A 22464-nucleotide genomic window follows, 5' to 3' on the forward strand; every position below is an offset into this window, starting at 1 on the left:
TTGGACTGAATGGGCCACCTACACACATGCCCAATGCCTCCGTCAGTGCGTAATAACTGGCATGCTTTGGAGCAGACTCGTTTAATTGAGTCTGCTGGAGCATACTAATTAGCATACTCCAGCAGCCTTATCCACTCATATATTCAGTGTCCCTGTATTTCAAAATGGTGGGAGTGCTTTAACTAAAGCTCATTGAATTTTGAAGTGTGGGACACCAAATACACAAGATACTGTGGGTGCTTTAATTAAACTGACTCCTGAGAGCCATTCTAATTAAAGTACCTCCCCCCCAAGCTCCCCTGGAGTATGTGTAAAGACCTGCAATGATCCCAAGCCTTCAGGGCCTCACACTTGCTGTTACCATTTTCATACACATGCAGTTTTTTGGCTTGTCTTTTAGTGCCTCAGTTCCCCAACTGTAAAAGGTGAGCAGACGGGTAGTTAACCATGTTAATCTGATTCAGTTAGTCCAGTGGTTTTCAACTGTTTAAGGAGTCCATGAAAGATGATCAAAAAAGATCAATCAAAAGTGTGTGAATACCCACACTTACAATCCAAAAGGGTCTACACCTCCATCTGAGATTTTTTTAGGGACTGCAAATGAAAAAGTTAGTCTATCTTACCTTGTGTAAAGGGAGATGATGCTGATTCTTCTTCCAATGGAAGCACTGAGGCTGAATCCATGTGTGTTTGGAAAGATCCTGCAGATCCTTGTATGGAAAGTGATGCAGAAAAGGAAATGTTCATTGTTCAATAGTTATAGGGCTTAAGGAAGAGAAAGTCATAGTGCATCTTTTCCGGCTTTTTATGGCCAGGTGTCTTAAGTCCTCAAAATCCCTAGACCAGCGTTGTCAGTGTCTTCATATTGGCAGCTTTCTTTTTGCTATGTATGTGTGTGACTTTTACCTTTCTATATTTACTTTTATATTAAATGCATCAATTCTACATGTAGTGTGTGCATGGGTTGCCAAGAACACTTGAACATGAAGCAGGTGTAGGAAGTTCATATGTGTTGGGAGTGGGGGATAAGATTTTCTTTTCTTTAGCTTGTACTCAAATTTTCAGAATGTAGCAGCTTTCTTGACCCACACCTGGGCACACACCACCATTCAGTCTGTAGACAAATGGCATCCTTGTGCCTCAGTGTAAGATGGAGCTATATTGTGCAGCAGATAAAGGCCTGAGTGTCAGTGGGAATCATTCCCTTTGTGACTGCATTGGTGACTGATGTCTCAATGGGGATGAGGCAACAGTGTCTACATCTTTGTCCCCATGGCTGTCCAGTCTCCTGTGCGTAGTGCCCTGAGGTTATTTCCCACACACTGAACAGCCTTGTTGAAAATCCAACGGAAAATCTTACAAACCAAGGATCCTACCTCCACCCCCCTTCCACAATCCCCCCCCCCCCCAAATGTTGTTTAATGAGTTTGCGGATGAGGTTTTCTTCATCCCCAGTGTGGTCAGCAAACGTGTTATCAGCCTGTTTATCTGTAAGGCTGCGTATTGTAAAAAATAAAAATAAAAAAAATCAAACCTACCACCAACACAAGAGCTCAGATCCAGACCATTTAAAAAAAAAAAAAAAAAGGCCCCTGGGGAAAGTTCCATTCCAGGGAAGGTTGTTAGAGGGAGTTTTACCTTCTTTCATCTTGGCTGTCCACTACCACCCCCTTCCTTTGAGATCACTTCCTTGCTACAAATACCATTGTGGTTTCAGAGCCTTCTTATTTTAAGGAAGAAAAACCTAAAGTGAGTATGGGAGGGAGAGATTTAATAAAATGAATCACCAACTTCAGTATTGCATCCTTTAGGAATTCACCTCCAAGGATGTGCCTAGAACTGCCTACCCTGAGGTTTTTAAGCCAAATCATTCCACTCCTGCTATCATCATTTCAGTTGCCGCAGTGGGAGACCTACAGTGAGTTAGGTAGGCTTCATCAGCTCCTACTCCCTAAGGCATGCAAGTGTCCCATAATGCACAGCAGTTGCTTCACGATTAAATAGATTCCCATCCTGAAGGTGATGTGGCAAAGGTTGTGGTGCTAACCAGAATGCAGTGCGTTTCTGCCAAAGAGGCTTGCTGCTGTGCAGACCCAATGGATTGTCATAAGCAGTTGAGCTTGAACTGGCTCTGCTCTGTTGGTAGTGCTGTGCTGTCACAATCTTATAGAGGAGAAAAGCTAAAAGTCCTCATCAGTGCTCGAGGAGGGAATGTGCTTGCAGTGCCAACAGTCACTGGCTTATGGGGAAATTTTCATTGGTGCCAAAGACATTTAGGGGCATAAGTTCCATTGCTTTTAAACATGTGCTCCTAAATCCCTTAGGGCTTGTCTTCAGCATAGCGCTGACTTGGCATAATTCAAATATTGGCTTCTAATGTAACTGCCTCCCCCCATCCAAAAAAAAAAAATCTCTAGTTGGAATGAAGGGGTAATTTGAACTTGAGCTAGGAAACCCGACCATGGAGGTGGAAGCTGGAGTGCGGCTGACTAGTGATGCAGTGGGGCTGCAGCTCAAGTTTGCACAAGTCATGAGGTACTAATCCAATTGCTTCCTGTAGCCTCAGCTTTGTTTTGCTGTTTGTCCCTTCTTACATGGTCTGTGTTGAAATTACTGTTTTGATTAGAGTCCTGCTAGCCATAGCTGAACCCTCTTAGATACTTCTAGCTGCAATATAACCAGACTCAGTGCAGACTACCTGCCCATCTATTTACTAGCAGCTTGGGTGGGTTTTCCAGCTGAGTTCTGTACTGCCAGGGCTATGTTTATAACTAGACTGGGTACATGTATATTAGCTGAATTTACAGCTGTGGCTGCACTGCAGTCCTACTGTGAGGCTTAATCTACATGGGAACACTTAGGAAAGTTAAACTGAACTAACCTTTGAAGTGGATTAGGTACAGGAAGGGGTTTAATGCAGTTGTGTGTGGATGTTCTTATTCAGAATTAAAGTAGTCCTAATTGGATTTACTTAATTCACTTCCAAAAGTAATTAAGCTCCATTGAACTAAGTCCACTTTTTGCATCTACAAAGGGCTTAATATAGCTTTAAAGTGAATTGGTTAAAGTACTATCTTTAGTTAATTTGGATGAACTTTCTTAAGTGTCTTTGGGTGTGTCTACACTTGTGCTTTAATGATCAGTAGCCTATCTTACCGCACGTTAAATCGTCACATAAAAACTATGCAATTATGTTAATGCATAGTAAAATAGGCTACTGTACTTTAAGCATCACTTAAAAACCATATGCTTTTGCTACTGTGCATTAGGGCAACCTAATGCACATTTATTTAGTTCCTCATGTTGGAAATACTAAATTTAATGCAGATTAGGAAAAGTGCATTCATGCATATGTAGACGTGCCCCTGTGTAACGTAGCAAGCTTGAGTGGAGTCAGCAGTGTGGTAACGCGGGCTAACCACTGCAGTGATTGAACCCTTTTGAAAATCTGCTTTTTTCCCCTTGATGATTTGTAGAGCCTGGACTGACATGCTTTTCCATTGACAACTTAGGAGATCAAAGGAAAGCTTACGTCTGAATTTGGCTGGAGGTTTGGGTGAAGGATAGAGAGTTAGCTCATCAGAGGCATTTGGTCACTTCCTGGGTTTTATGCACGTACAGGTACTCCTCATTTAACGTCATCCCGGTTAATGTTGTTTCATTACTACGTCACTGATCTGTTAGAGAACATACTCGTTTAAAGTCATGCAATGTTCAGTTATAACATTGTGTGGCCGCGGCCTGCTAGTAAGTAACTACTGTGAGGTAATTGGATTTGCTTAACGTTGTTTCACTTAAAGTTGCATTTTCAAGAATGTAACTACGACATTAAGCAAGGGGTAGCGGTAGGACAGAAATTCCACCAGGTCTTGGCCCCTCATCGGTTAGCATGGCGAATCTGCTACTCTCCTAACATCTCTATCCTGGCAGCATTGTGAACATGGGAAGCCATTCCATGGTAGATCCCTTTTGGTAGTGGTAACAAAAGGGTACCAAAATCCATAGCCATGTCAGAATTTTCTCCACCTCTGCTGTACCTATATGGTGTTGCAGCTGGGTATGTCGTCACTGGAGGCCTGGAGTTGCCCTGGCTGATAAACTGGATGGTTGTCTCATGAGACACTTGTTCATGTTTATTAAAGCCAGTGTTGAATGAAGCCGAATCAGATGAATGTGGAGCTCCAGGGGTCATCAGTTCACATCAAAGGGGCCCTTTGAGAGTAGGGAGTTTATACATCACTAGGGAACCTTTGGGCTCTTGACTGCAAAGATTTTTCTTTTCTCAGCCACACTTTGTCCCCAGGCTGGAGCCATTTCCCAGTCAGGTGTTGCCATGGCTCTGAGTCAATCAGTAAATTGTATGGGTGGCTCCCACTATCTCTTGCTAGGAGCAACCACATTTCAGGGTCCTGAGGGCTTCTGACTCCCACAGCACTTGGAGGGTGTCTTTATCTTTCCTATAGAGTCACAGGGAGCATGTGCGCTTGCTCTCCATTTTTTCTCTCTCTCTCTCTCATTTCATTTTCTTACCTCAGGGACAAACAGTCCATTCATTCCTGGGCAGCCACAGCTTCAGACCACCTACAAAGTTAGATGTTTACAGGGGTGACCACATATCTCATCAGCTCGGCTTTCCTGTCAACAGAGGCCTTATAATGGTACCCCATGTGCTCATATCTTTTGACCCCCTTTGACTACAGTAAAGCTAAGCTCAAGCCACTGGGTTGTGGAGCTAGAGGGAGCCTGGGAGGTATAATTACAACATCAGCTTTCTTTCTTTCTTTCTTTTTAAAATTCTTTTCCATGGATTTTATTGGCCTTTGTTTACTTTTTTTGTACAGTTAAGATGTACCTTCTGGATCTTTGCTCCCCTGACTTGAGTCCTTCAGCACACAGAATGACTGCCTTTTTCCTTTCTCTCACTTGCTCATCTCTTCCTCCTTCCACCTTTCTCACTGTGCACATACTCCATGCAAGTGACATATGGAGAACAGAAAATACAATTACATCCCTTGCTCATTTTAGCCTGGCTAGTGCTGGACTTTGACTGAAGGCTAAACAGGTGACAGTTTGCACTGAGTAAGGCTAAGTGAGTTTTACCTACAAACACCTCTTGGAATATGGTCCTTGCTTCAAAGAGCTCACAAATAACCATGACAAATAAGTCAGTGTTATCTTCCTTTAAGAGTTGGAGACCAAGTGATTTGCCCCAGGGAGTTAATGACAGAGCTGGAAATTGAGCCTATGCTTTAAGAAGGATTGGACAAACTTTTGTCTCAGATGGTTTAAGCAAGGATGGATCCTGCCCAGAGTGAGAGGTTAGACCAGATGATCTCCTGGAGGCTCTTTCAGCCCTCTTTTCTATCATTCTAACAATATTGGTTCAGTGAATTTAACTATAAGACCAAATTTCTTCCCTGTTGATAAACCTGAGTGACTTTTCTTATAAAGATTATGTTTAACTTTACAAGTGGGCTCAAAAACATTTTTACTCTTCCATATACCATGCTCAGATAGATGCCATTGAACAGTCTTAGTGACATGTAGTGTTATCAGGGTACAAGACTATTTTGCAGAGGAAGCTATATTCTGCAAGGTAATTAAGGTTTGGCTGTGGCAGTCTCATGCATAAACAACATACACTTTGTAAACTAGGAAAGATTTTTCTTTTAGCTTGAGTGTGTCATGACCTTAGACAAAAATCAGTCTAATAATTTATGTTGTTGTTGTTACATGTATACTGTTACAGGCAATTACCTAATAATAATTATATATGTTCACTATCTACTCGCAGTTTAGAACAAAGCAATGGAGAATTTATGTAACATGAATCCAACAAACTAAATATTACAGATAAGGCACAAGTCTGGGATTCAGGACACCTAGGTTCTAGTGCCAACTTTGCTATTGATTTGATGGGGACCATGAGAAATCATGTAATACATCTGTCTGAAATTTTCCTTTCTACAAAATGGTAATGATATTTAAAGAGAGAGGGAGATTCGTAGTGTGTTTGTGCATGTTTTGTGTTTCCATCTTAACATTTGGAGTGCTGTTAACATGAAACAGGATTAACTGACAGTTTACTACATTAAAAATGAGAATATATTTTGCATTTTTCTCGTTTTTCATCAAAACTAATTTTTCAATTAGATTTCAGAATTGAAACATTTTGGTCATCTCTTATAACAACACTTACTAATCCTTACCCCACAGGAGAATCTTGTGAGGTTAAAAGAGATGATTATAAAATGGCTTGATATCCTCCTTTGACAGGAACTGCATATGACTAATTTATGCCACTGAATAAATATACTGAATATGCTTCCTCGAAGTAGTGGTAATGGAAGATTAAAACTTTTGCTGGGAGATCACCTCCTGTAGAGCTCACACCCTACTAAAATTTATGCATGTGCTTTAGATATGAATACTGTAGTCCTGTTGACTTGAGTGTAACTCATGCTTAATTAAGTATGTTTCTAGATTCAGTCTTGAACTAGTATGAATCCGTGTAACTCTCTAGGTGATTAGTCAGAATCCAGACAAGGTGCTGATTCGCAAAACATTTAAATGCATGCTTATATCTGCCCCAGAACAGTAAAACACTGAACCCTGTGCTGAAATCTCAGTGAATTAAAGCAAATGCTTAAAGCTAGACACATGCTTAAGTACTTTACTGATTTAGTACCTGAATGTTGTTACCCAATCACAGCTATATAGTGACCCATATGACCTGTGTCACTGTATCTTAACTTAGTAGCTTTTAGCAGACATGGGTCAAGCCTCACAATAGACCAGCTTGTCAGATGTTGTAGCTGAAAGGCCAAGCACTGGTTGTGGAGTCTGAATGTCATCAACCATGGATGCAACAGCAGACAGGATTGTCAAGGAAAGCATGCACAGAGGCCAGGTTGCAAGCTGAGAGGCTTACAAGTCTTTGGTAGCCATCTGGCCCTAGTTTGTATATGTCACACCAAGTCTGGTTACTTGCTCTTTGTCCAGTTCTATTCACAGTACAACAGACTGTATTCCATCTCACACCTAGAGCTACTCCTATGAGGACAGAGCTGTGGTGCACTTGGGGGTCACGGGGGGGGAGGGAGAGTTGGCTGTGTTCTGCCAGTGGAGTTTTAGCCCTGGTGTTGGAGGGAAGACTCTATTCCTTAAGGTTGTCAGTTCAACATCTGGTCCTTTCATTTTATCCCCATGGTTTGTACCCTTTATCTCCATTTTATTCTTTTTTTTTCTCATGTCCTCAGCTATAGTCTAGGTTCTGAGACCCCTCCCACACCTAGGGGGTTTGCACTCCTCAAACAAGCCAATGCATTTTCTCCCAATTTCAATGATATTTGAAATTCACAACAGACATCGACAATAATAATAATGTAGAGAGACCAAGTGAAAGCAACATTTCAAAAGCAAACTTTTAAAATGCTTATTTTTATTTTATGAGCCTCTGGAGGCCCTGGCAAATGTTTCGTTCATCACATAAATAACATGTTAATCAAATGATGAGTTGAAATATGGCAATTTTTAGTACAATTAAATGGCAAACCAGCCACAAAGGTGTTCCACATATAGTTCCTGTGTTCTAGTGCCAGCTTTGCTACTGATTTGATAGGTAACCATGCAAAATCATGTTTTTGTAATGCAACTGTCTGCAGTTTCTCTTCCGCAAAATGGTGACAGTATTTAAAAAGAAAGGGTGAATCGTAGTGTGTGTACATATGATTGCTTTTCCTTCTGAATTTGGAGTGTTGTTAACATGCAACACAGAATTAGCTCATTGAAAATGAGAATATATTTTGGATATCTCTTGTTTTTTATTGAAACTCCCTTTTAAATGAGATTTTAGAACTTAAACTTTTTGTAGCATGTCTTAAATTGAACATGTGACATGTCCCAGACCTAGGGCTGCTGTGTGCCTGATCTGGATGACCAGCTTTGCATTGAGGAATAAGCACAGGGCAGCCCTAGGGTCCTGTTTATAGCTGCTTCCATCCTGATCCCTGGGATCAGGCTGGGGGCATCCCTGGATCCCATCTTGGCCCTTGCAGTCATATAATTGGGATCTGAGGAGTTTTAGGCCCCATCCCAAATATTGCATATCCTACCATGCACTTCTCATGTCCTAATCCTGCTATTACATAGACGTTCTTCCAGGGTCTAAAATATTAAATGGTATCTGGGAGAGTTTATCATTTTAAAAACAGTGGCATTGCATCTGCTATCTTTTTAAAGGGCACGGGTCAGTTGAGCATTCGAGCACATATTTACACCACATTGAAGGGTTGAATCAGAATCTAGCCATGCATCTGAATCTGGACTGAGAACTCATCTGATAGGAAAAAACATCAAGGATGGAACAGTCACAAGAAAATTGAAAGCCATGCCTGGAAATGCCTTTAACCGTTAATTTATGTAGGTCTTGTGGTTTGAAAAAGCAGGGGTCTCATTTGGACTGTTTGGTCCTCACTGAAATTATAGAGGGGGAAGAAAACCATCCAGTGGTCTGAATGGACAAACCACCCCAAAGGAAGGGGGTGTTCTTCTTGGGATGGCAATGCAAATTAAAAGCAGGTTTGTAGCTGCAGTTTATACTAACTTCTGTGGTGACTGCAATGGAAAAGGGGAGAGTCTGCACAACTGGCATATCCAAAGCTCATGTTATTAACACATCAATCTTGGCTTACAAGACATTGACTTACTGAAGCTCCCGTGGATGTGGAATCCTATTTACTTTATCACAGGACCTGATTACAGTTTCACTGACTGGTGTAATCAGGAGCGACTCCATTGAGGACAATGGAATTATACCAGCATGTGGCCCATTATTATTTATAATTTATGTTACCAAAGTGATTAGAGGGCCCCAACCTAGACCAGTGCCCTATTGTACTAGGCACTGTTGTGTGTACAGTTAGTTGCTGCCCTCACAAGCTGACAATATGGGTAATGGAAACATTACTTACACAGGGAAGGAATGGAGGCATAGAGAGGGGAAGTGACTTGCTCGAGGTCTCGCAGAAGGTCAGTGGCAGAGCAGGGATGAGACCAGGGTCCCTGGAGTGACAGCCATCTTCTTGTACACTGTTTCTTTGTCTGCTGCTTGGTAAGCCTAATCTTTCTTGGCACTGTATCCACTGGGGACAGGGGGAGCTGGGCCAGTTGGCTGTTAGGAGAAGTGGAAGGGAACTGTTCTTGTTTCAGAGGCCACGCTCATTTGTGGAAGGCCAGGGAAAAGCAAAGCAATAGCTTCTTGGAAAGCAATGGCTATATTCAGGGTAGGCAGTGATATTGGAAATTGGACCAAATCTTGTTCTCTGTTGCCGTGTGTACTCATCGTAGAGGTATGGAAGTTTGCTGCACAGAAGAGCAGGGAGACCTGTATCCTGATATGAACTGCACAGCAGAAAGCTTGGGATCTGCTGGAGCCATAAAGTGCCGTAGCAGCACCTGGGCAGATCTGATCCAGGAGGACCCTTTACTGCCATGCACCTTACAGAGAATTAGAATCTAGTACTGTGCAGAGAATGTCTCCATGATATGATGCCTAAACCTCCAGGAGCTCGGAGAACTCCCTGCGGTTGGTTTTCCCTGCAACGTGCTTTTTCAATTAGCTACTGAATAAAATGCAGAAGGTTCTGCTGCTTCAATGGCATAGGCATAACGTGTCTGCTGTGTGGGGAAAACTGAGCAAAAGACCTCTCAAGAGGTCCTTCTTCAAGTGTTCCCTAGTGCATGATTCAAACACAAACCCTTTCCACCCTACATGGATAGGATTCCTGCTGTAGCTCAGAAAGTACTGCAAATCAGATGTTTTACCTGCCTGTGGGAATGTGGCAGAGGAAGGTGTCTCTAGACCTGCACTCTGCACTTGTGTTCTTGTGAGTGGCCTCTGGGTGCAGGGCAGGGTTTAACGACATGGTCCAATGTGTTGTTCTCGTGGGATAGTGTTTGCGTTTAATGCACAGCCTCTTCTGCAATGGGAACATATATGGTTTGTCCTGCAGTACAGTTGGGAGCAGAAGGATGGAGGCCATTGTTAGCACATGAAGGACTGCTCTTACAACATCTGTGTTGCCAGCTTTCGTGATTTTTGCTATGGTCAGCCTCTTAAAGAAAGCCCTTAGATCTTGGAGTCAGATGAAGAGGAGGGAAAAAGATGAGTTTCTAGTCTGGATGGGTACAGGGAAAATCTTGAAAATATGACCCCCTACCACAAGACAAATAAAAATCCCTAACATTTATTAGCTTGTTTTAAAATGTCCTGGTTCCTAAAGAAATCTCTGGTTTTGGGGGGTGGGGAAGGAATCAAGAATCATGATATTTCAGTCTTTGTTTAGGACTGGCAAAATTGAAACTATGCCCGAAGGCCTTTGTGCATTCTGAACAATTGCCCTTTCATGAATCCCATCGTGGGGTGCTTTGATACCAGTAGGTGGCATCTCTTTTTGCATTTCTCGAGTGGTTCATCCTCTTTCACCATCATGCGTCTCATTCAAGCTTCTACTTTTATCTCCATTTTGAGCACTTATATTTAACACCAGAATTTTCAAAAAGCTAGTTCCCAATACACTAGCACCTTTGGAGCAGAGAATTCTGATCGTGGCTATCGATTTACAATTTGGGTTTGCAAGGGCTTCTCAGATGGCTTTTAGTTTTACTCAATAGGAAAAATATAGATAGTGTGGAACAGGATTTCCAAAGCTGTATGCATTAAGGAGACTGGATGAAAGCTTCCTGCTTGGCTTCATGTTTTGTTCATTTGGGGAATTCCACATGGATACAGCTTCATGGTCCCCAGTGAAGACCGGACATGTCTTTTAGATACTGCCACAAGTATTTAGGTTAAACAACTTCCCTCTTGTTAGCGTGGTTATGAGAAGAGGCCCAAAGGGAACCAGGTCAGGCATTTTGTGATGTGTGTCATCCTGCTGGATTAAATCATTCCCTAAATGAAATTCAGTGCGGGATCCAGATCATCAACACTACAGGTTCCACCTTTCAGATGTGTTACAGCCTTCATTGATTTTAAAAAACAGAAAAAAAAACCACTGTGGCTTCTTGGAACAAATGAAACGCCTATATTAAGATACACTACACTGTCCTACAGTAGTGGTCCAGGATCCCAAGGATCTGAATAACTTGCTGTGAACCTGGTTGAGTTATTTATTCCAGCATCTCAAGGGGCAGGAAGGAGACACCAGGAAAGGAGCTCAGGCCAAGAAGGAACCTCTGCTTTAGGGCAAAGGGGGTGTAGTCACTGCAGGCTTGTGGTGGTAATGGAGACTGGAGTTTCTTATTTCCCAGTGTTGCCACCTCCCACAAATATTATCGAGTCTTGCAAAGTATGCTGTTTGGATAAAGCCCTATTTTATGGAGTCATGGGACTATGTGAGAATCTATTTCATTCTGGCTTTTGCAACTGTGGTGAAGACTGGAAAGTATGACCTTAAAAACCAAAATCCAGAAGACTAGTTGCATGAGATTTGTGAGCCTGTCTCCTGATATTTTTTGATACCTGACTCAAGATATCAGATCTTCAGAGTTACCAAGCATACTGTGACCTTGAGCAAGTCCCTTAGAGCTAAATCCTTTTTTAATTCAGGCATTTCAGTGGCTCATATGCAGCCACAAAACTGCAGTTTTGGGTACTTGCAATCAGTTTGTGATTCAGCTTTGCTTACACAGGCTGACCAGACGTGCATAAGGCTGGTAAGTCCCAAAGTTTCAGTTGCAGACGAACCATAACCAGTGAGTGTTTGGTATCAGAGGAGGAGGATGACCCTCCTACTTCTTAGCATGATAGCTTTGTGGTTAGGGCATTTGGTCAGGAAGTGGGACCCCAACTTTAGAAACCTCACATCCAGAAAGGGTTCGAACCTGTATCTGTCCCCAGCTTCCCTGCTCTAATTACCAGGCCAGAGATGATGCATTATCCCTTCTCCAGCTCCCATTTTGACGCTGTCCCCCTGGCAGCCAAGAGGTGATATGCAGAGCCAGGCAGAAAAGGACAAGTTGAGGTAGGCAACCCGCAGCATGGGTGTCAGACGGTGGCACATGTAGCCGTTTTGCTTGGCGCATGTGCCTTGGGGCAGATGGCGGGGAGGGGGCTGGGCTACTCTGCCACAACAAAGATCAGGCCCCTCGCAGCTCCTCCCAACATTCTCCCCTGGCACACCAACGTATTCAAGTCAAGGTTGTGGATGTTTTTGGCATTCTGTCCAAAAACATTGCCAACCCCTGAGTTAGAGGATGTGTGGCTCAGTGGGAGGGGAAATGACCCTGGAAGGAAACAAGCCCTGGAATCTAGCCAGGGTGCCTGCTCCCAATGAAGCAGAAACTAACAGTGCTGTTTATACATTTTACCCAGTTAATATTAAATACAAGGTGCAGTGCCAGCTTCAGTGCCCTGGGGAAAGCCGGAGAAGCTAAGCAGTGCAGGGGGAGGCAGTGGTGATCACCTCCACTCCGGGTTGCTCAGGGTATCTTCCCCCACCCCCCTCCCCACACTCTCTGGCTCTTGAACTTTGGTAGAGGATTGGATGTGGCTCCCAGGGTGAGTAGCTCTGGCCACACCTGTTATATGCCATTTAGGCATATAAAGCAAAACTGGAACTAGCCCCTAGTCTCACTCTCTGGGGGCCCCTGGAAGAGGTATGATATTTGCTGGTTCCACTGGAACCTTATTTGTAACCTGTGATTCCTTTAACACCATTACATTGGTAGGATGGACACAGGATGGATGAATGAATGAATGATTTCTGCTGATCAAAGAGCAGCCTGTTTCTCTGTAATTACTATACCTGGAGACCTTTAGAAAATAAACAATGATGCAGGGATCACAGAAGGCCTGAAAAACTGAGGTCATTTTGGCTATTGCCTAACTCGCTCCACCAGTTTATGGTGGGGACTGGGTGCTGCTGAACATATGGGATAGGTTTAAGGCCTGTCTGTCAGCTCTCTTGTGATACAGGCAGTCCTTGAGTAGAGATTTTTTAGGCAGGGAAAATATGTTTGTTTCACACAAAAGGAATTTGCCTTTAGAAAATAACATGTAAAAAAAATTTCAAAGTTTTATTAAAAACGAAAATGATGATGTTTAAGTTTTGGGGTGTTTTTTTCCTGACTCCTATTTTTTCTTCTCCCTGCTTCTGTACCTCTTCAAGGGCTTCAATGAAAAGAGAAAAAACATGAAGGGGGGAAAACTGGAAAGGATGATAAAAAGGAAGAGGAACAAAAAGCTCTCATTGGAAGCAGAAAAAATACTATTAGCTGGTTTCTGCCTTTTTTTTTAATAAACAAAGCCCTTTTAGTTTTTAATGGAAAAAAAATTGTTGGCGAAAAGTTTCAGACAAAACATTGCAACCACTTTGCTTATAGCTAATGAGTATAAAGGGGATTCTTCACTGAGGCTACTGCATATATATAACTCCACACCAACACAGCCACTGTGCTGTTTAATGCAGTGATTCTCAGTCAGGGTGTCTTGAGCTCCTTTCAAGGGTGCCATGGGGTGCCACACCATGCTAGCTCTTCTTGGAGTGCAAGCATGATTCACAAGGAAAAACCCAGAGACTTGAAGTTGGAATCCATAATGTCTCTTTACCTCCAAGTTTTTATAAAAAATATAAGGGTTTTGATACTGCAGGTGGGCAAGCACAGCTAGTCCTTGGTGGTTCTTGGCTTGCCCATAAAAAGCAGCCCTAGCCAATGGAGGAGCAAGAGACTGCTTCCGCAATGAAGATCAGATTTCTGGGTCTGATTCCCAAGATCAGCACCCACAGTTAAAGCTCAGATCCCATTCAGGAACTCGAAGAGGGGATTTGTTTTTCAAACAACCCAACATCCAGCAGCTTGATTTTTGTTTTGTTTGTTTTTCAAAGTGGTCCATATACAATGTATAGCTGAAGCTCTGAATGCTAGAAAACCTGGCCTGGATATCTGGCTTTCTTGGAAATCTGTCTCCCAAAGAGTAGAGGAGAAGGGGAAAATGGTGACACCAGTGGAGTACATAAGAGGAAACATATCAGTGGAATTCAACATTCCCTCATTAAGAGGAAAGGGCTGTAAATGAGCTCTTCGAAGGGATTAGCCCAACATGTACCTCTTTGGGAGTGGGGAACATGTGCTTCTGATTTTCCCTTTTCACTGTGTGCCAGAGGGATCTGTTTCCCATTGACTCTTGACCCTTCAGAATGGAGAGGAAAAACAAAAGAAAAATAGCTGGCCAAAGTAGTGCCATTGAAGTCAGTGGCAAAACTCCCATCAGCTTCCATGGAGCCAGGATTTGGCCCAGAGGAGGAGAGAGAGTCAGAGCCAGAACAGTGAAAAAGAAAAACATCTCTTGATTGAGGTATTGCAATGTATGAGGAGTGCTGCACTTCAGGCTGGAGGGGTAATTTATAGGTATGGCACCTAGCACAAAGTACTTGATCTTGATGGGCGGCTCTAGGCAGTATTCTCAAATATATAACAATTGGAACAAGCCACTGAATAGACTTTCCATTCCACAAAAAAAGAAAAAAAAAGATTTTGAAATAATTTTGCATTACAAATCAGGCCCCAAAGCCAGTGCTTCTGAATATTTAATGAGATAAAATTCCAGAAAAAATATTGTTTTAGTTCAGTTCAAACAGTTTGGTTCAATACACTTGACATATTTCTGTTAGGATAAGACCCTCATTTAATATTGAATAAAGTATGTTTTGTGTTTTGTTTTTTACTCAAAATCATTTTAAATAAAACAAATTGAAAAGTTTCATTTTGAAAATGTCATATTTTTTTCTTCTCTGTTCTTTTCTTTTTCCTAATAGAAAATTTAGATAAATCCATATGATTTCCTGAAAGTTTTCATTTCAATGGAAATGGCATGTTACTTTGGAAAATGGCATCAGTAAAATTTTCCAATGTAAATGACTACTATTACTAATGTCTCATTGTCCTCCCAGTGCAGGAGGACTCCTTTATGAACATTTCCTGTGCTTGTCCAGTCTAGCTATCAAATATTGCAAATAGTGGAAGTTTCTCCACTTCTCTTCAGAGACCTCCACTACAGTTGTCAGGAAATCTCTCCTCAACCTAAATCTCATCTTCCTTAAATTAATCTCATTACACCTAGTAAGACAACCTTTGACTAACTAAACAATTCTTTTCCCTTGTTGCTGCATCACTCAAGTGGGAAGAATGCTACACTTCACAAATGTTTATAACCTACCTTTTCCTTCACCCTTCATAATTGAGGCCTAGCTGGCCTGGGACAGAGTAACTGTGTTACTAGTTTCATACCATTGAAAGCACTGGTGTAAAACTGAAGTAAGAATGGTGAATCAGGTCTATAGTAGCATTCTCACAGCCTTTTCTCATATGGACATAGGCCTGGAAGGGACCTCCTGAGTCATTTCATCCAATCTGTTGTGATGACCAGCCAATCTGTGCAGGTGACCATGTCCTATAATCCCTTTTATAAACCAATCAAGACCTATCTTAAAACTAATACATTTTTGCCAGTTATTCTCATTGCTAGGTTGTTTCAGAATATCACTCCTGTGAGGGTTAGGGATCTTCTAATTTCTACCCTGCATTTGTGGGTAGTTTATACTTGCTTGCTTTTGTGCCAACAGTATGCTCGAACGTAAATAGTTCTCCTGCCTAGGTGCATGCCTCCACTGCTGCATTTAAGCAGACCAGTCACAAACACTCTCGACCTGTATTTTGGCAGGCTAAGGAAGACAAGCTCTTCCAGGCTCTTACTGCATACTCCCTGAACACCCTAGTAGCCTTTCCCTACAACTGTTCCAGTCTAAATTTATCTTTCTTGAACATGGGTGACCATGACTGCTGGCATTAGTTCACACGAGGTCTCACCTGTGCCTTGGATGATGGTGTTAACACTTTCCTCTTTCTGCTGGAAAATACCTTGTCTGCTGCATCCTAGGGTTACATTTGCCATTTCCCTGGCTGCATCATGTTGTTGGCTCCTAGTCCTTTTGTGGCTGACTAGTAGGGCTGTGTAAAATTTTGCTGGCCATTTTGTTAGGACATTGTGAGGTCGAAACAGCAAAATTGGAATAAAACAAAGGCTGTCAAAATAGCCTCAAAACAAAACAAGGCTGGTCGAACCATTTCAGAAGTTGAAACGTTTTGACTTCCTGCCCTTTGGGCAGGGGGCTGGACTCGATGATCTCCCGAGGTCCCTTCCAGCCCTAATGTCTATGAAATCTATGAAATCATAGGCTGGGGATGGGAAGTCAGTCTAGCTGGGCTGCTTCCTGGTGCTGCACACTAGATTGCACTGGTGGGAGGCAGCCCAGCTAGGCTGACTTCCCATTCCCAGCAAACCTTGAAACAGTGTCAGAATAGCCTTTCTGTTTCCACAGAATGGAATGAAATGGAACAACTGTTTCGACCAGAAATGAAATTAGAGATGAAACGCTGTTCCCTCGAACCGTTGAAACACAAGGCGAAACAGAACAGTGCTGTTTCACACAGCTCTACTGACTAGTTTACCCAGTTTTTTTCTCCTCCTTTGTTTCCCACTGAAGAGTTCCCAGATTATAGAAGAGTTTCTTATTCTTAGTCCCCCTGTGCCCCGCCCCCCCCAGTACACACACTTTCTGCTCGCTTCTGTTACTCTAGTTCTGAAGATCATCCAGGGTCTTCCTTTGTGATTTCAATTTTCCTTTGTATTGATGATACCTCCCAGCTTTGGGTCATCAGGGAATTTCATGAACACGCTTACTTTTTATGAAGAGGTCACTAATAAAAAATATTAACAAAGCTTGGCCCCAAGCTTGACTCCCTGAAGAACTTCCCCCTCCAGCCTGATACTTCACCATTCAACACAATCTGGTATCATCTCCTCTTCAGCCACTTCTTTACCCATCTAACAATTCTTTTACCAGTTCCTGCTTTTACAACTTAATTCATCTTGTCCTAGGTAGCATTGTTTTAAATGCTTTATTGAAGTTCAGATGGATTAGATTTCCTTTTGTCTGAAAAATCAGTTATCAAAGTAGGACATCAAAGTAGTCAACCATGATCTACCTTAGTTAATACATTTTTGCATATTATCTCATTTTCCATTTATCTCTGTGGCTTGGATGAGTCTCTCCCAAATTTGCCCTTAAGTCCTACATATTGCTGAGGTGTTACTAAATACGACTGCAATTGTTCTGATCATACATTTTCCTCTTCTCACCTATAGGCACTACATATACAATTCTTTAGTCAGATGCTCTCATCCCTCCATTGTTGGACTGATTAAAAATCCTGCAATTCCGTGGACAGGTTCTTTCAAAGCTTGGGGATGCTGCAGTCCCTGGTTTGAGTGCACTGAGATGTACGGGCTTTGTTTCCACACCCTCATTCCTAGCCTTCAACCCCCCCACCCACCACCCCCTGTCACCATCATTCTCCTAATTGAGTAAGAGTAGTCATCTAATGTGAGTCATGTCTTCTTTCATCTCTCCCATTCTCACAATAGTGCCCCCCCCCATTTCTGTTCTTGTTCTCTTTTTATGTATTCAGTTGAAAAACTATTGTCTGTTTGTTTTAATATCTTTCCCAAGTTCTAACATGGCTAGACCTCCAGCCAGTCTCCCTTTATCTCTGTGCTTCCTGACCATTAAGTAAACTTTCTTTGCTAATCACTCTTTTTCACTGTTATTTGTAGGCTTGCTGCTTATTCCTCATATCCTTTCTGAGGTGGCTAGGGCTGAAGTCCTTCCCTTCATATTTCCCCTCCTTTCCCCCTTTGCTCAGGATACAGAAATTTGGCCCTTCCTATACTTGAGTGCCTCCCCTTCCTCCCTGCAGTGAGAGATTTCTTAAGGAAATATCTTTATGGACTACACCACCCAAAATCCTTAAGACGAAGACTTTAGAGAGAGAGAAAATATATGGTGGATTAGTAAAAAGCCTTGAGAGCTCTTTCTTTTCATGTACAAAAAGGAGCCTCTCAGCTGTATGGAACATCTTTCTGTCATGGTGCAACCTGTGATGGGAGGGATGTCTACACAGGTGCACCTTGGAGGTCTTTCATTCAAGTGTTGATCTTGTCCTGCCCCTCCTTAGTACATGCTCTGAATTACCGGAGGTGCTAAATACATTTGATTTGCTTTGATGATAGAAATGGGTTCATTTTAGTTTTTGTTTCTTCCAGGAAAGGAAAGGAGTCTTGAGTCCTATTGCTCTCTGACACATCCCAGTGCAGGGACTCTTATATCCTCCCAAGCCAGGAGTAGAGTGCATGACAAGCGTGTCAGGTGGACTGAGAGATGCCTCTTGCCAGGATCCTACCTGATGACAGGTGACTCAGAGCTGCAGGGCCTGTGAGGAAACCGGCAGGCCTGGATCTGATGAAAGAGTTTTCTTAGGGAGAGATGTTAAAGCAAGAGAAGAGAGGAGAAACCTCACAGCTGCGAAGGGAGCGAGAGTCATCTGACCGGTCTTGCCAGAGGGACAGTCCATCTATAAGTCACACCCTGCTAGATCTGTCCACAGGAGTATATGCCAGTCATCCCCACAACATTTTCACATTCCTTGTCTCTTAGCCTAGAAATTGTTTTTGAAATCATCTCGAATGGCTTAATTCTGGGTGGGAGAGGCAGGGGCAGATTGGCTGCTTTGCCTAACAGGATCCCAGAAGCGACTCCTGTGACTAACCCAAGAGTGGAACTGTTTTTCAAGGTGGAATGAGATTTTCCAAGGTGTTTATGTCCCAGAAACTCCTGTCAAGATGTTTATGCCTAATGGGCACCTGTTATGCTGATCTCTCTGACCATCCAGCCACTTCCTTCAATGTCTACATGAGAGATTTAGCTCCTTGAAAAAGTTCTGGACTACATGCCCAAGCTAAATACAAAGGTGACAGCTGGGTGTGCAAGTACTTGGGGAAACAAAGTCCATGGGGTGAATATTGTGGCTTTCCCCAGTCATTGGTCTGTATTTCTAGATCATCTAGAGAAGTTTGCCTAGTCTGTCTTCAGAGAGGAAAAAAAACCCCAAAACATTTGTAGAATGCTTTGTAATCTCTTTCTAGAAGGGCTATTAACAAAAGGTGGGAGTAAATGATATTAATGTTAGCAAACCCATCCATGGTCCTGAATCTGGGCTCTCCCCAGGGTATCAATCGCAAGAAACTCCTCCGATTCCACATAAGAATTATATCTAGTCAAGGGTAAAACTGGGATCCACCCCAGATATACAGGTACCCACCAGAACACTTTCATTAGGAGGCCTGGGTTGCTGCTTTGGAAGTGATGTCTGCCACTTCTCCAAGGCCATTATACAGATATTTTTGTTAAATTTAAGCTCAGTTTATTGTGCACTAGTGATTTGCGCTTTGTATATCTAGCACCTTTCCTTGAAGGATCCCTAACCACTTTGCAAATACCTTTGCACCCTATGGCTGTTGTCGTCATTTGACAGATGAGGACATTGAGGTGCAGAGAGATTAAGTGACCTGCCCAAGCTGGCACAAGAAGTCTGTGGCAGACCTAGGAGTAGAACCTGGATTTCCTGAGACTGCTTCTTGTGTCTTTTCTTACCTGGTTTTGTTAGTTATTACAAAGAGGTGGGGCAGCTGAAAGCGTGGCTTAGGTGTGTGCCAAATGTAAGAGTGTACAGTCGCACACCCATAAAGAAGAAGGCATTCCATCACAGTGGGATGCTAGTATGCAGGAATGTGCTCCCTAGCACACATACATACACTCCCACAGAACACACTCTTCCAATGGGATCCCCTGAGCTGCTGGTGACTCCTCACCTATGAATGTTTTCTCAGACTCAGTGCTCACTGGCCATTGTATTAGGAGGACTGGGGCTGGATTACTGGGTTGCACAAGGTAGAGTGGCACAAAAGAACCTCTCTTGCTTGCTTCCAAAAGCAAGCTATCTCCTGGGTATTGCAGGTTTAGAGCAATGAGGGGATGGGCTTGTAGCCATTCTGTGCCAGCCAGCGCCGAGACAGTGAACAAAAATAGGTTTCTGGGTTCAGGAACTCTAGTGCCCATCCCCTCACAATGGGCTGGATCAAGAGGGTTTCCCAATGTCTAAGGTGTCTGGTATAATTCCAGTCCTCAATCCTTGCTAGGAAGGGGGGTCACCTAAGATAAGTTAATGCCATCAATTATGTCATGGGACTATACGGAAGTGTTGATTGGGTTACTCTGCCTTTTCACTGAGAACAGGATCTGACCCATCAAATCCTGTTCACGTTATTCATCTGAGTAGGCCCAGGTAGCAGAGGTAATAATAGATCAGTCCCAGGCTTGTGGGGCTTCTCACGGACGATTTGGCCATGCATGTGTAATAGCGATACAATCCAAAAGCTTTGCTATAATGGCTATGTATAAGCGGCATTGGCTGGGCATTCAGAAGGTGAGCTGGATGATCTAAGTGATGCATAGAGTGGATGTAGAAAGGAATGCAGGTAGTAGGAGTGTGTAGATTCATGCTGTATGCTAAGTCAGCTTGTGATTGCCCATCAGCTGCTTTCTCGTATCTTCTACTCTCTGCCCACCTGGCAGGTAAGGAGAAGCAACATGCCCCAGGGGAATAAAGCAGAAGTGTAAAAGATCTGGCCCACAGAGCTGTCCTCTCCAGCCCATTGGGCTATTGGTAGTTGGGCGCAGGGGATGGTGGGTGGGGTCTGCCGCAAAATGCAGAGCTCCTGGGCCCCAGTGGACATGGCTGTTGCTGGCATGGGGTGAGTGAAGGCTATACAGATGCAGCCTTCGCTTGCTATTTTCCCATCAGATCCTTGCTGCTGTCATCAGACCTGCTACTGCCATCCTGGACTCCCCTGCTGCTGCCCCTGGATTTGCTCCAGCTGCTGCTGGCTCTGTGGTGCTGGCCCAGGAAGAGCTCCAATGTCCAGATTCAACCCAGAATGAGTTGATATTAGCAAGGGATTCAGCAAGTTCTCAAGGCTGCCCCTGATTTTCTGTTTCCATTCCCTGTGCCTCTGTTTCACCTGTCACCTTTGGTCTATTTAGACTAAGCTCTGCAGGGCAGAGACTCTCTCTCAGTATGTGTTTGTATAGCACCTCACACAATGGGACTTTTGGACTGAACCACAGAGGATTTTTTACAGTCTTTGATTTCTCCTTAGCTTGAAGAAGGTTGCATGTGCCCGAAAGCTTACAAAGAAAGAATTTTTTAATGCTATTTTTCAGTTGCTCTAATAAAAGAGCACCTCTGAACCAAGAGTTTTAGTTTTGTAGTTCTTTTTGTCTCAGACCAAACACAGCTACAAAATAGATCCCAGATGCCATCTCCTTTGACTTTTCACACAAGCTGAATGACAGGTAGGAAAAGTGGTCAGAAATCTGCTACTTCAAACGTAAATTCCTTCAGGCCTAGTTTATCCCAACCTGTTGTGCCATCTCTGTCGTTTAGCTTGAATAACACTTCTCCCTCCTCACTTTGCATTTGCCACAAAAATGCATTTCTAGACAGCAATCGGATCCCTGCCGAGCCTTAATTTGGCTAGGCTAACCCAGCCAAGTCTTTTCTTTTCATGGATCCCTGGCCATGCCAACAGCCTCTCTCGGCACCTGTTCCAATCTGAATTCCTCTTTCTTGAATGCAAGTGACCAGAACTTTATGCAGCCTTACAGATGAAGTCTGACCAGTGTCTTGTACACAGGCATTAATACTCTCCTATTTCTACTGGAAATATCTTGTTTACTTCATGCTGCACATGCATTTGTCCCTGTCATGATCAGTTCACATGGGCCTCTCTCAGTCTGTCTGTGACTGACTAGTTCACACTCTTACATCAGAAGTGTTTCCAGTTTGGCTCAGTTTGAAATACTCAGCCTTTTTGTTTCCCTGGCATATATCTAACTAGTTCTCTCTCCAAGTAGGAAGGTCTTTCCCAACTCTTCATCTGGAAAATGGATATATTCCTAGAGTGGATTGAAAATTTTCTAGTGGAACATTTTTTTTCCATTGGAAAATGCCAATATGTTGAAAGGGCAACATCTCTTGGAAACATCTTGCCTTTGATGAAAACTCCAAATAAAAACTGTAAAGAAAAATCGTGTCAATGAAGGAAATGGAACATTTCAATTTTCTGTTTCAAAATGACTCTTCAGTTCGAGTTTATAATTTTACATTAGAAAATGGAAAAATTCAAAATTGGAATGAAGTACTTTGATTGTGCCAGGGCAAAGTATTTCAATCAAGCCAAAGGAAACGAATCTGGTTCTTAGACAATTTTGTTCTTTCCCATTTCATGCGTTATGACCTGAGTGTGGTTTTAGAATCTCTCTCTGATCTCAAGTGGTTAGAAAGAGGCAAGCTACACTCAGTAACCACTTACAGCTACCTTTACATAACAGAATAAGGGGTTTCCCAAACCTCTCACCTCCAAAGATATGCCACTTAAAGGCATGGTTCCTGCAACCCTACAGGACATCGCACTCATGTGACAGTGCCAAATACACAATCTGA

This window comes from Crocodylus siamensis, chromosome 4 (assembly GCF_052110815.1).
Source record: "Crocodylus siamensis isolate JL-2025a chromosome 4, ASM5211081v1, whole genome shotgun sequence".
NCBI classification, from domain to species: domain Eukaryota; kingdom Metazoa; phylum Chordata; order Crocodylia; family Crocodylidae; genus Crocodylus; species Crocodylus siamensis.